Source organism: Arachis ipaensis, chromosome B4 (assembly GCF_059453495.1).
Source record: "Arachis ipaensis isolate K30076 ecotype BB chromosome B4, ASM5945349v1, whole genome shotgun sequence".
NCBI lineage: Eukaryota > Viridiplantae > Streptophyta > Magnoliopsida > Fabales > Fabaceae > Arachis > Arachis ipaensis.
Window position 1 is genome coordinate 10,914,720 of NC_142439.1, and position 11,277 is coordinate 10,925,996.

The 11,277-nt window shown below is 30.7% G+C and overlaps 1 long non-coding RNA gene across 1 annotated transcript; it reads right to left on the reverse strand.

Moving 5' to 3' along the window:
• Window positions 1-8,583: 8,583 nt before the first annotated feature.
• LOC148566654 (uncharacterized) lies at window positions 8,584-9,169 on the reverse strand. The gene is made up of 3 exons (XR_015880553.1): window positions 9,083-9,169; window positions 8,728-8,825; window positions 8,584-8,632 (listed from the first exon to the last, which is right to left on the reverse strand). It is a non-coding gene; the product is annotated as an uncharacterized LOC148566654 (long non-coding RNA).
• Between the last annotated feature and the right edge of the window lie 2,108 nt (window positions 9,170-11,277).

Here is an 11,277-nt window from a genome sequence, read left to right on the forward strand (position 1 = left end):
AGCTTATGAAATTATCTTTCATTTGATATAAAAATCATCAATTTCCAAAAACAGTAGCTCAAGATATGATCCGTTGAAGTTCATCAAAATCTCAATTTTACCAAAGTTCATCATTTCAAACTTTCAAAACTTACACTTCCAATTTCATCACAAACCAACCAAACTCAACTATCCCAGCATCAAACATCTCTAACCTCTCATCCAATCATTAACCCACCAATTTTTTTCATATTTAGCCACATTTTAAATCAATAATCTCAATTTACAATCAACACTACATGATTCAACTTTTCAAGCATTTATTCAAGTTATCAATCATCATGAACATACACATATCAATGTCATACATCCAATCCTACTCACCAACACAAGCCTCAACCTTACCATCAATTAAACATAATAGTTCATATCCCATACAACATCACATGCTTTATCAACTATTATCACCATTACTCATAAATTCCACTCAATCCAAATCATCCAAACAATTACATCAACATTTCACAATCCACTAAGATACATACATAATAACACAACTCACATCAACCATAAACCACATCAATATTTCCAAATCTTATCCTAGGGCCACTAACCTACGTTTTCACAACCACATTATATTTTAGATACAGGAAACCGAAACCATACCTTGGCCGATTCCCCGCTCAACCCGGAACACTTTCAATTTCGCTTTTTCTCAAGCTCTTGGGGCTCTAACACTATCAAACTCAGATTTCCAGCATCACAACTCCACTTCCAAGCCTTTCCAAGACTTCAATCAAGCTCCAATTTGACAATTTCAACTCTTTATCCACTGATCCTTGATCAATGTCCACAAGGAATCAAATCTAGTGGATCCAGTTTTGTTTGAATAGAATTAAAGAGCTCGACAAGTCCGACGCGTGGCCGCAAACAGCTCGTCAATCAGAGTTCCAGATCAAAAGTTATGATCAATTGAAGATTGAAGTGAAATTTGGAAAAAGGGTTTCTTGCTCTCCCCCTCCCTATCAGCATGTTTCTGTTTCATGTGGGAAGGAAGGGTTGTGCCCTTTACTTAATTGGCTTTTGGGTTGGGCCAAGGGCCCAATACGGGCCCAATTGATTCGGTTTGGCTCGTTCGATTCAATCTTGGGCCGATTTTTTTAAAATTAGGGTCGAAATTCTCGTTTTAATTTTTTCTATTATATTAAACCATAAAAATCTCATTTCTTATTTTCTAGAGTCTATTTTATTTTATGGGTTAATTAATCATTAATTAACCGGGTTTTACAACAAATGTCATTATATAACTGTGTAAAATGTTTTATACTATCAATACATTAAAATTAAATTTTTTTTATCTATTTAGTTTGAATTGTTTTGGACTCATAAAAACGGACTCAATAAAAAGAACAAAGTTGAGTCTAGGTCTGGCCAAACGCAATCCTACCCATATGCACTTTTTTTTAGATCAGTAGTAAAAAATTTTATCTTTTAGAAAACACAAAGTTCTAATAACAAGTGATTAAATTTAATTTTCTTCGTCATTATTATCAAGGACCAAAATCAACCAAAAAAATAAATTAAATTATAAACATAAAACTAATAAACAAGTAAACATACAATATACACAGAATCAAATTATTCTTCAAATGTAATACGTTGAATTGAATCATTTTTTGTTGTGTTCTTCCTCAAATATAATAAGTCAATATACTCACTTCTCCCACTTTATCTATCTATAGTCTTTAATTTTACCTTTGATTCCCACTCTTTTCTTGACTTGTATTCACTTTTTCCTTTAAACTCCATATTTATGTTCTGAAATATATGTTTTACGCTGCCTGTCTTGTTTCTTAAAAATCTCAACTCCTAATTTGTGTCCATATTTTCATGCAGCCACTTTACAATATATTTATTATCAACCATCATTTTTATATCATCTTCTTTTACTCCTACCTTTTCGAAAACAAATTACAAAGACATTTGTAACCCAAATGATAATGCATTTTTTATTGACTCATAATTCACCAAATTGTCTATATAACAGTGTACTTCTTCATTTGGTTCCTATAAATATCCACCAACACAAAATATATTTCTATCTGATTTATACAAAATACAATTTCACCATATCTATTTTCTGTCTTTTTCGAATTGCACTTCTCTCCTATATACACAATTCTTCACTCTTTTCTCACTTCTCCATAAGACAGCTTTATTCTCAAAAATTTTACTATTCCTACAATTTCAAACAGTTCACAAAATAGCAAAAAATAATATTATCCTTTTTTTTTGGACATATTGCACACATCACACTTGATCCAACCCTTAAACCAAATTCTATCATCATTTACTTTTATCCAACACACACATCCCTCATTCTAAGTCATAAACTATAATTTTGAGCAAAAGGAGCAATAAAGAAAAAGGTGATTTACTAACTCCTTCGTCTTCTCACACAAAACACATGTCTCTTTACCTTGACTTATGATTCTCTTCCTTATTAGTTTGTCTTTTGTATTCAGCCAATCTGTTATCACAAACCACATGAGCATTTCAATTCTAGGTGGTACCAGCCCTCTCCATAAATCATAAAAAATATGCTTCATAGTTGGCTCTCCGTATATCTTTCATTCGACTACATTGGTGAATGATTTCACATTGTATGTTTTATCCGAGCTAAATTTTCATGTGGCATTATCTCTGCACATAAGAACACATTATCTAATATGTTATTTAACTCTTCTATTTGTGCTCTCTCCCTCTCAAAAAAATTCTTTCGTTATTGGAGACTCCACACCCTTGATGAACCGATCTACATCCATATACACTTTACAAATAGTTTATCTGTATCTCTATATTCATATACTCAATTTCTTGCAAGTACTACTACTAACGTCTCCAAAAAACTCGGACAACACACTTTGAAAAAATGTTAGAACATCTCACCAAAAAGAATTTAAATCTTATATTTAAATCCAAATCATATTAATTTCGGGTGAGTCTCGAAACACTTTTATTATACTCAATTAAAATAAGAGTTTTTGCTAAAAAGACATTTGTTAAGACTTTAAATATAAAAAATTTGAATAAAAAGTTAAAAATTTAGATTTTTAATAAATTTTGTATGTATCAAATCAAAAAATTAAAAAATTTTAATCAAATTAATCTACAAATATTTTTAGAATATTTCTTAATAAAATCTTTATAATTATCGGATAATTTTTTGAGTTATAAAAATGGGTCTTGTTAACAAGTGTAAGGGCATAACAATTGAGAAATAATTAAAAAGTTAAACAATTTAATTTTTTAATATATATATATAATAATTTATTAGAGAAAAGTTTTAGTAGTTATTTAATTAATAATATCCTTATTATTGGACAATTATTAGAAAAACCTATAGAAATAGCAAACTGGTAATAATTTATAAAATACGGACATTTTATTGAATTATTGTATCTGTATGTCAGATATATTTTTGTCATGACACTCATTGACACTTGTCTGATATGCGTGTTTGTTATGTCTAACTGTGTTTTAATTAAGAAAAATTCTCCGGACACATTTGGACAAATCTAAATACTATCACATGTCTATGTGTCCAATCTTATTCTTAACAGGTATTTTTAAAATAAGTTTAGAAATAATATATATTATTATTTATTAAAATAAAAAATATTTAAAATATTTTTTATAATTAAAAAATTAATTTATATTTTATTATTAATAAAATATCAAAATAGCATTATAATTTATCCAAAAAATATTTTATATTATATATATGCGTATTTCTGTGTCTTATAAAATTTTAAAATTCGTGTATTTGTATATCCTATAATGTGTGGTATCTTGTTACCGCATCCATGCATCATAGATAATATTAATAATCGGTGTCTTTTTTTAGTTGTCTACGGTATTCTTCAACTCGACTGATCAATGACTGATTCGCTTCGAATTTGAACTCTATTTAAAGGTTTATTGTTGGCTAATAAATTACTCTATATACAAAACAAAATTCGAATTTTTAACACTTATTTAAATAGTAAGTGAACTGACTACTTAACTAAAAAAAATAATCAGTGCCTTGCCTTTGTGGCAACTTTTAAGAAGTTAAAGAGTATTAAATACAGCTTGTTTTCAAATGTTCACTTTAATACGACTTAATAAAAATTTCACATTTTTTTTCCAATTTTAAATTTTATTTACATCACAAAATATTAAGCCCGACTGGCCAATTGGCCATGTACAGTAAGACCCTGATAATGAAAAACATAAATGGATTCCAGCATGGGATCCACTACTCATATTTGTTGTTTATTTTCTTTTCAAAATTCAAATTAAAGGATATTGTAGATAACCAAAAGAATGCAGTAGTTACGTACTTACGTCTCAAATTCAAGTCTATCTATATATATATATATATATATATAAGGTGTGCCAAATCAGAAGCTTGAAATTTAAATATGAAGTGTGTTGGTTTTATTTTGTTAAATAATAATTATGCTAGTTTTAATTTGTATGTCTTTAATTTATGTTTTTTATTTTGAGACTTCTGTGATGTACCATCTTTGATTAATTTTTGTATTGATGATAATATCAAAAGAGATTAAGGATAGCTCATTAAAAATTTAGATTAACTCTTCTCATTAGGTGGAGATTCTTTGAACGATCTATATATATATATATATATATATATATATAGTCAACCGTTTGCCTACTATTTTTTATCTCATTGTAATTCACTTGCTATTACCCCACATGACTATTCAAGGAATATGCAACATTTTTTTTGGGTGTTAAACAATATAATTGCCAATAGAACACTTCATTATGAATTAAATACCTAAATTCACCACTTTGTTGTAAAATAACTGCCAAAAAATTAAATCTATTATCTATGAATTACATATATAATTTATTTCTATTATAAATAATGGGACTTTAGTGTATAATTTTTTAAAAAAAATATTTTTCATATACAATTTCTCAAAAAAATAAAAGTGTTATTTCTAATATTTAAACTCAAAATCTCTTTATTTAAATTTAAAATATTTCTCATTTAGATTAAGATCATATCCATTACTATTTTACACGTTTAGTAAATAAAAAAGATAAAGTAATAAACACATTACATTTGTTATATATAATGTCACTATGACTAACTAAAAAAGTCTCCTAATATTAAAGAGATCCTAAGTTGTGAAGATCGAGTTTGAAGATATAGTGGTAGTCAATTTTTTTTTTTTTAATTAACGATAATACAAATGCCTCTCATATGTAGGTGTAGATGCCAACATTATCTAGCACCATCATTTCATGCGCATATGAACTCTCATAATCAAATATACATCGTGAGATATATTTTTAAAATATTTAAAAAATTATCTTTAAAGAATTATATTTTTTTATGGAACTGTGATTTATTCAAAAATTATAATTTATTAAAAAGTTGTAATTCGTTAAAAAATTGTCTTTTGAAATAAATATTTTAGTCATAGATATGTAATTAAATGTATGTAGTTGCATGTTGTATTTATTTATTATTGTTATAATATACATGAATGGATGTCCATTTAATACATTGTAATTTTCTTTACAATATTGAGCGGCTAACTTTTCCATTCAGTTCTTTAAGAAAGACTAAATTTTATAAAGTCTTGAAAAAGAATTCTTTGTACGTGTATAAATAATAGTAAAATCTGAGACATAGGACACAAGCAATAAAAATAAAAATACTCTTCTCTCTCTCGTACATATATAAACTTTCTTTTTTCTCTCTTTTGAGTATACGTTATTACATATATAATATTAGTAAATATATAAATTACTTCTATTATAGTGAGATAATAGTATTGGTAAATATTAATACTAGTGTCTTCTATTTACATTTTGTTTTATTTTTATTACCTCTTTCTTATTTATTTATTTTATAACACGTTATCAGTACGAGACTCTGATCAAATTTTAGGAAGACACAAGTAACAAATTTTCATTATGTCGAATCTCTCTCATCTTGAATTTAATGCTTGATATATCTGGAAACAACTATTTATCATGGACACTAGATGCTGAAATTCATATTGATTCAATGGATCTTGGAGATACCATTCAGGCTGAAAATAATGCATCTTAGAAACACAACTAGAAAATGGATTAATACAGACAGATTTATAGACGGATTTAGTCTTTATTACAGACAGATTTTTTGTTACTGACGAAATTACCGACGGATTTTGTCTCTCTGTAAAAGTTTCGTCGAAAATTATTTACCGACGGATTTTTTTTCGTCGGAAAATTACAGACAGATTTTTACCAGTTACCGACGGATTTTTCCTCTGTAAATTTTCTATCCATTTCCCAAAGGCGGCGAACTTTCCGACGGATTTTCCGTCTGTAATTACAGACGGATTTTCCGTCTGTAATTACAGACGGATTTTTCGACGGATTTTTTGTCTGTAATTTGAACCTTGGAAAATCATCCCACACTATGATTACAGACAGAAAATCCGTCTGTAAATCCGTCGGTAAAGTAAAATAGAAATTTTTTTTAATTTTTCCATTGCAAAATGAATACTTTAGGTTTATTTTTTAAATTTCATCCATCAAACACACTGTAAATTGAAAAAAAAGAGGCCAAAAATTATATAGATAAACATAATATTCATTACATGATACCCAAAAAAATAAACCATTGACAGAACTATAACTATTTACATTACTCATTGACACTACTAGTTCCTTCATTTTCAACAATTTAAACAAACAAGATTTTATATTGATCCTATTCCTTTTAGATTGCATGATGGTGACTTGCTCAGAGCCATTGACAAATACACCTCCTGGATCTCCTTGTGGTTGTGTGGCCACTTCAAGTTAAACTCCACATCAGCATTGCAATATACAAGTTCTTCCCTTTGGTTTTCAAGCTAGCTGAGGAAATTGCAGCCAGTCTTTTGTTGAGTCGCAACCAGGTTCGCATTATTGGAGCTAATGCAGCAAATCATCAACTAGAGAAAACCATTGTTCTCTTAAATTTGGTGTCTCAAGGAGTTAAGTTTGATGATGCAACAGCATTCTTGATATACAAGAAATTCTGGCACAAGGAAATTCTCACTGATGCTTCCCTTTTTGGCACAAGAAATTCTGGCACAAAGAGTCAATATTATTAACGCAGAGAGAGTATTATTAACGCATCCGAATCTTAGTGATTAAATTAATGTGTTATGTACCTCCTCCAAAGGCTATATCAATTGATGGAATTCCCACATGCTGCACAAAAGGTTTATAATCTGATCCTCCACCACCTAATCTTCCAATCTTTCCATGTAAAGAAATAGTTCATGATTAGATTCAGGCCAAATCAAATGCAGAATTTTCACTACTCAGCAACAATTCAGCAAAGCTAGCAGCAGAAAATTCAATAATTCAGCATTCATCTTTGTCTATTTATGCAGAAAACGAAGAAGAAGCAATAGATTTGGCTGAAGAAGAAGAATTAGCTTTCAATTTTGAATTTCAACCAGTATAATCAAGAGCAATTTCAGTTCGAGTAGGATTCCAAAATTCAATTCCAAAACTGCAATCAAAATTAGCTCTCATTCCAGAACACACAAGAGAAGAACACCTGGATCTAGTGATCTACATTTGGCGCATTTGGAGAAAACAGCTCGGGCCGAGCTGAGGAGGAAATTGCCATCCAGGGCGGCGGAGTAGCAGCAGAGGGGTTGAATCGGCCACCGCCAAAGCCACCTTACTCGTTTACAAAGACTCCAACATTAAAACCAATATTCCTAACATATTACAAGCCCAAAATAGAAGAATAATGTATTACATCAATTTCCTAAACCTGCAAAATTTAGACCAACAATTGATAACTAAAAAAAGTTCTGAATAGGAAACAAAAAGACAGCACGATTTAAGGCAATAAATAGCTCTTACCATTCAAAAGACAAGTTTTCTCCCCGGTATCTTTGTACTGACGGAGACATTGGTTTAGACGAAAAAGATAAGGCAAGACAAGCACTAAAGGTATTGCAACAGAGTGACTGCCACACACAGAATTAGCTTCCAACCAAGCAATTGTGGCAACCTACAAGGATTTTGGAAAATGGATCCCCTAATTAGAGAAGTCAATCAAGCATCTTGAGAGCCAAGAACAAAAGATACAAGTCTAGAAACTAAAAATTTTAACTGTTAATGAACAAGCTCTATGGAAAAGGAGAATGGTAAGAATGCTTAAATCTGTAGACAAATTACAAATATCAATATTATATAGAGTCCACAGTGCTGGTTTTTTTTTTCGAGAATGAGCAAAAACTTTTATTTCATTAGACAGGAATAAACTAACTAATGCATGTGTTAAAACTCACCTGTATCATAAGCTCAACTAGTTCCTTCACGGATACTTCATTGTCTGGGTTTCTCACATTGAATATCTGTCCGTTTGCTCTTTTAAGATTATCCTGTCACAAGTTGACATACACATTATCTGAAGCTCATGGCAACTCAGAAAGTCGGGTTAAGGAAGTCATGCAGTGATCCATTTCTATGAAACTCATAGACTAAGAGGTGCTGCCCATACTCTGAACAAACAGAAATTCCCCAGCTTGACGTGGCGCTGAAGCAGCCCTTCCAAATTGGACTTGTGAACCTTCACGAAATTCCCCAATTTAACGATTCCAAATCAGAACCGAACAAACAGAAAACAATCACAACAAAATGCGAAGAGACTTGGAGGGAGGTTACCATGAGGTTCATGTAGTGATCGGGATCGAAGGAGTTGGAGTTGATATCGTCGGGTGAGGCGTGCTTGGCGGAGTCGGTGCCGGTGGACATGGCAGACTCTGGAGAGTAGAAACTCTGAAAGTTAAAAACTATAGAAAGCAATAGCCTACCATGAATTTTAGGTCAAAAAAGCTTCGATTGCAGAAAATAATTCATCAAAATCAGAGTAAACCCACAGATTCAAACAAAGCACAAAAGCAGAGTATGATAAACCTAAAACTGGCACAGAAAAATTAAGCCCTAAGATTTATCACGAAGAACAGAATCACAAAATCAGCATATATATATATATATATATATATATATATATATATACCTGAAATTTGAGATGGTTACAAGAAGAACTGAGAGAGCGAGTTGAGATTAGATAGAAGAGGCGCCAGAGGGAGCAGATGCGATGAAAGCGGCGGCAGAGAGGCTCTACGACCATGGGAGTAGATGCGACGACAGCGGTGGCGGAGGGATCTCGTGCGACGCAAGGAATGATAAAGAGAGACTGTGCGACGCAATGGCTCGGCAGCGGCAGCGGCGGAAGAAGCAGAAGTAGCAGCCACAGAGAGAAGAACTATCTCGTGCTATGAAGAGAAGAAGAACTGAAGAAGCTCGTGTTTCATTTGGAAGAAGCTCCTCTTTCATTTAGGTTTAATTCAATATTTCCAACGGAAAATTTTAAATTACAGACGGATTTTCTGTCTGTAATAATTTAATAAAATGCAGCATTTTGTCTATTTAATTACAGACGGATTTTCCGTTTGTAACAATTTTTTACGAAAAAAATTAATTTTACCGACAGAATTATCGACGGATTTTTTTTTCCGTCTGTAATTTATGCTAATTCATTTTTTTATTTTCCGACAAAAAATCCCTCTGAAATTCTGTCTGTATTTCCGTGGGATAAAATCCATCGGAAATATCCATCTGTAAAAACTAATTTTCTAGTAGTGAAAGATAAACCCAAGGTCATGATCTTCCTTCGTCGTCATCTTGACAAATGATTGAAAAATGAATATCTCACATTAAAAGATTCTGTAGATCTGTGGAAAGACCTTGAGAAAAGGTACAATTATAAAAAAAATAGTGATACAGGATTTTAAATTCATAAATGAATATAATTCAGCAATGTTTCGAATCACCTCACGAATGAAATTATGTGGAAAAAAGATAACTGATAACGATATGTTAGAGAAAATATTCTCAATCTTCCATGCCTCAAATGTGCTCCTACAGCAGCAGTATCGTGAAAAAGGATTTAAAAATATTCTAAGCTAATTTCTTGCCTTCTTGTTGCTAAATGTAACAATGAGTTGCTTTTAAAAAATCATGAAGCGCGCCCAGTTGGCGCCGCCCCATTTTCTGAAGCAAATGTGGCAAATCATTACCCTGGAAGAGGTAAATGGCAAGGTTTTAGTAATAAGAAAAATTATGGAAGGAAGAAGAATTATGTTCACAAGAAAGGATCTCACTAGAAGTGGGATAAAGAAAGAAACTCTGAGCAAAATAAATCAACAGAGGATAAGTGTTTGCGTTGTGGTAGAAAGGGCCATTGGTCGCGTACGTGTCGTACCCCAAGGCACCTAGTCGATCTTTATCGAGTATCTTTGAAAAAAGATGACAAAGGAAAGGAAACAAAATTTGTTTCAAATGATGCTGAAAATTCCACCATTCATTATGATGTATCTGATTTCTTTGAGGATCCTGAAGGAAATATTGGTCATTTGAACAATGATAGAATAGTTTAATATGTGAGATTGTTAAGTATTCATGTAAATAAATAATGTAAGAAATTTATTGTTAAATTTTATTTTTTATGTATTTAAATTTTAAATATGATGTATATAAATAATGAAATATTAATGTTTATGTTTAAGAATTTTGAAATCATTAAATGTGTCAAGTTTTAAAAATAATAATAATAATAGTGATAATAATAAAATTTTAGTATATGACATTATTTTTATGTACAGCATTTCTTAGAAAAAAATAATTCCAATCAAATATTCAATTTGACTGCGTGCATGTATTACTACTCATTTTATTATTATTTATCTTTGAAGAAAATGGCAAGGATGTATAATGAAGATGTATGCCTTGCGGATAGTGCAAGTTCGCACACCATTCTCAAAAGTAATATATATTTTACCTATCTTGTGCCAAAAGAAGAATATATTAATACTATTATTGGCTCAGGTAATATAATAGAAGGCTCCGGAAGATTTATAATTTTGTTTCCTGGAGGAACAAAATTCATAATAAATAATACACTATTGTCTACTAAGTCTTTAAGAAACTTATTGAACTTCAAAGATATTCGTCGAAATGGATATCATATTGAAACAATGAATGAGGGAAATCATCGAGTACTGATGTATCACAACTCATGATTTAAATAAAAAGGTTATATTAGAAAAGTTACCCTCACTTTCATCTGGATTATATTATACTAAGATTAATGCAATTGAATCACATGCCATTGTAAATCAGAAATTTACTAATCCAAATGAATTTATAACT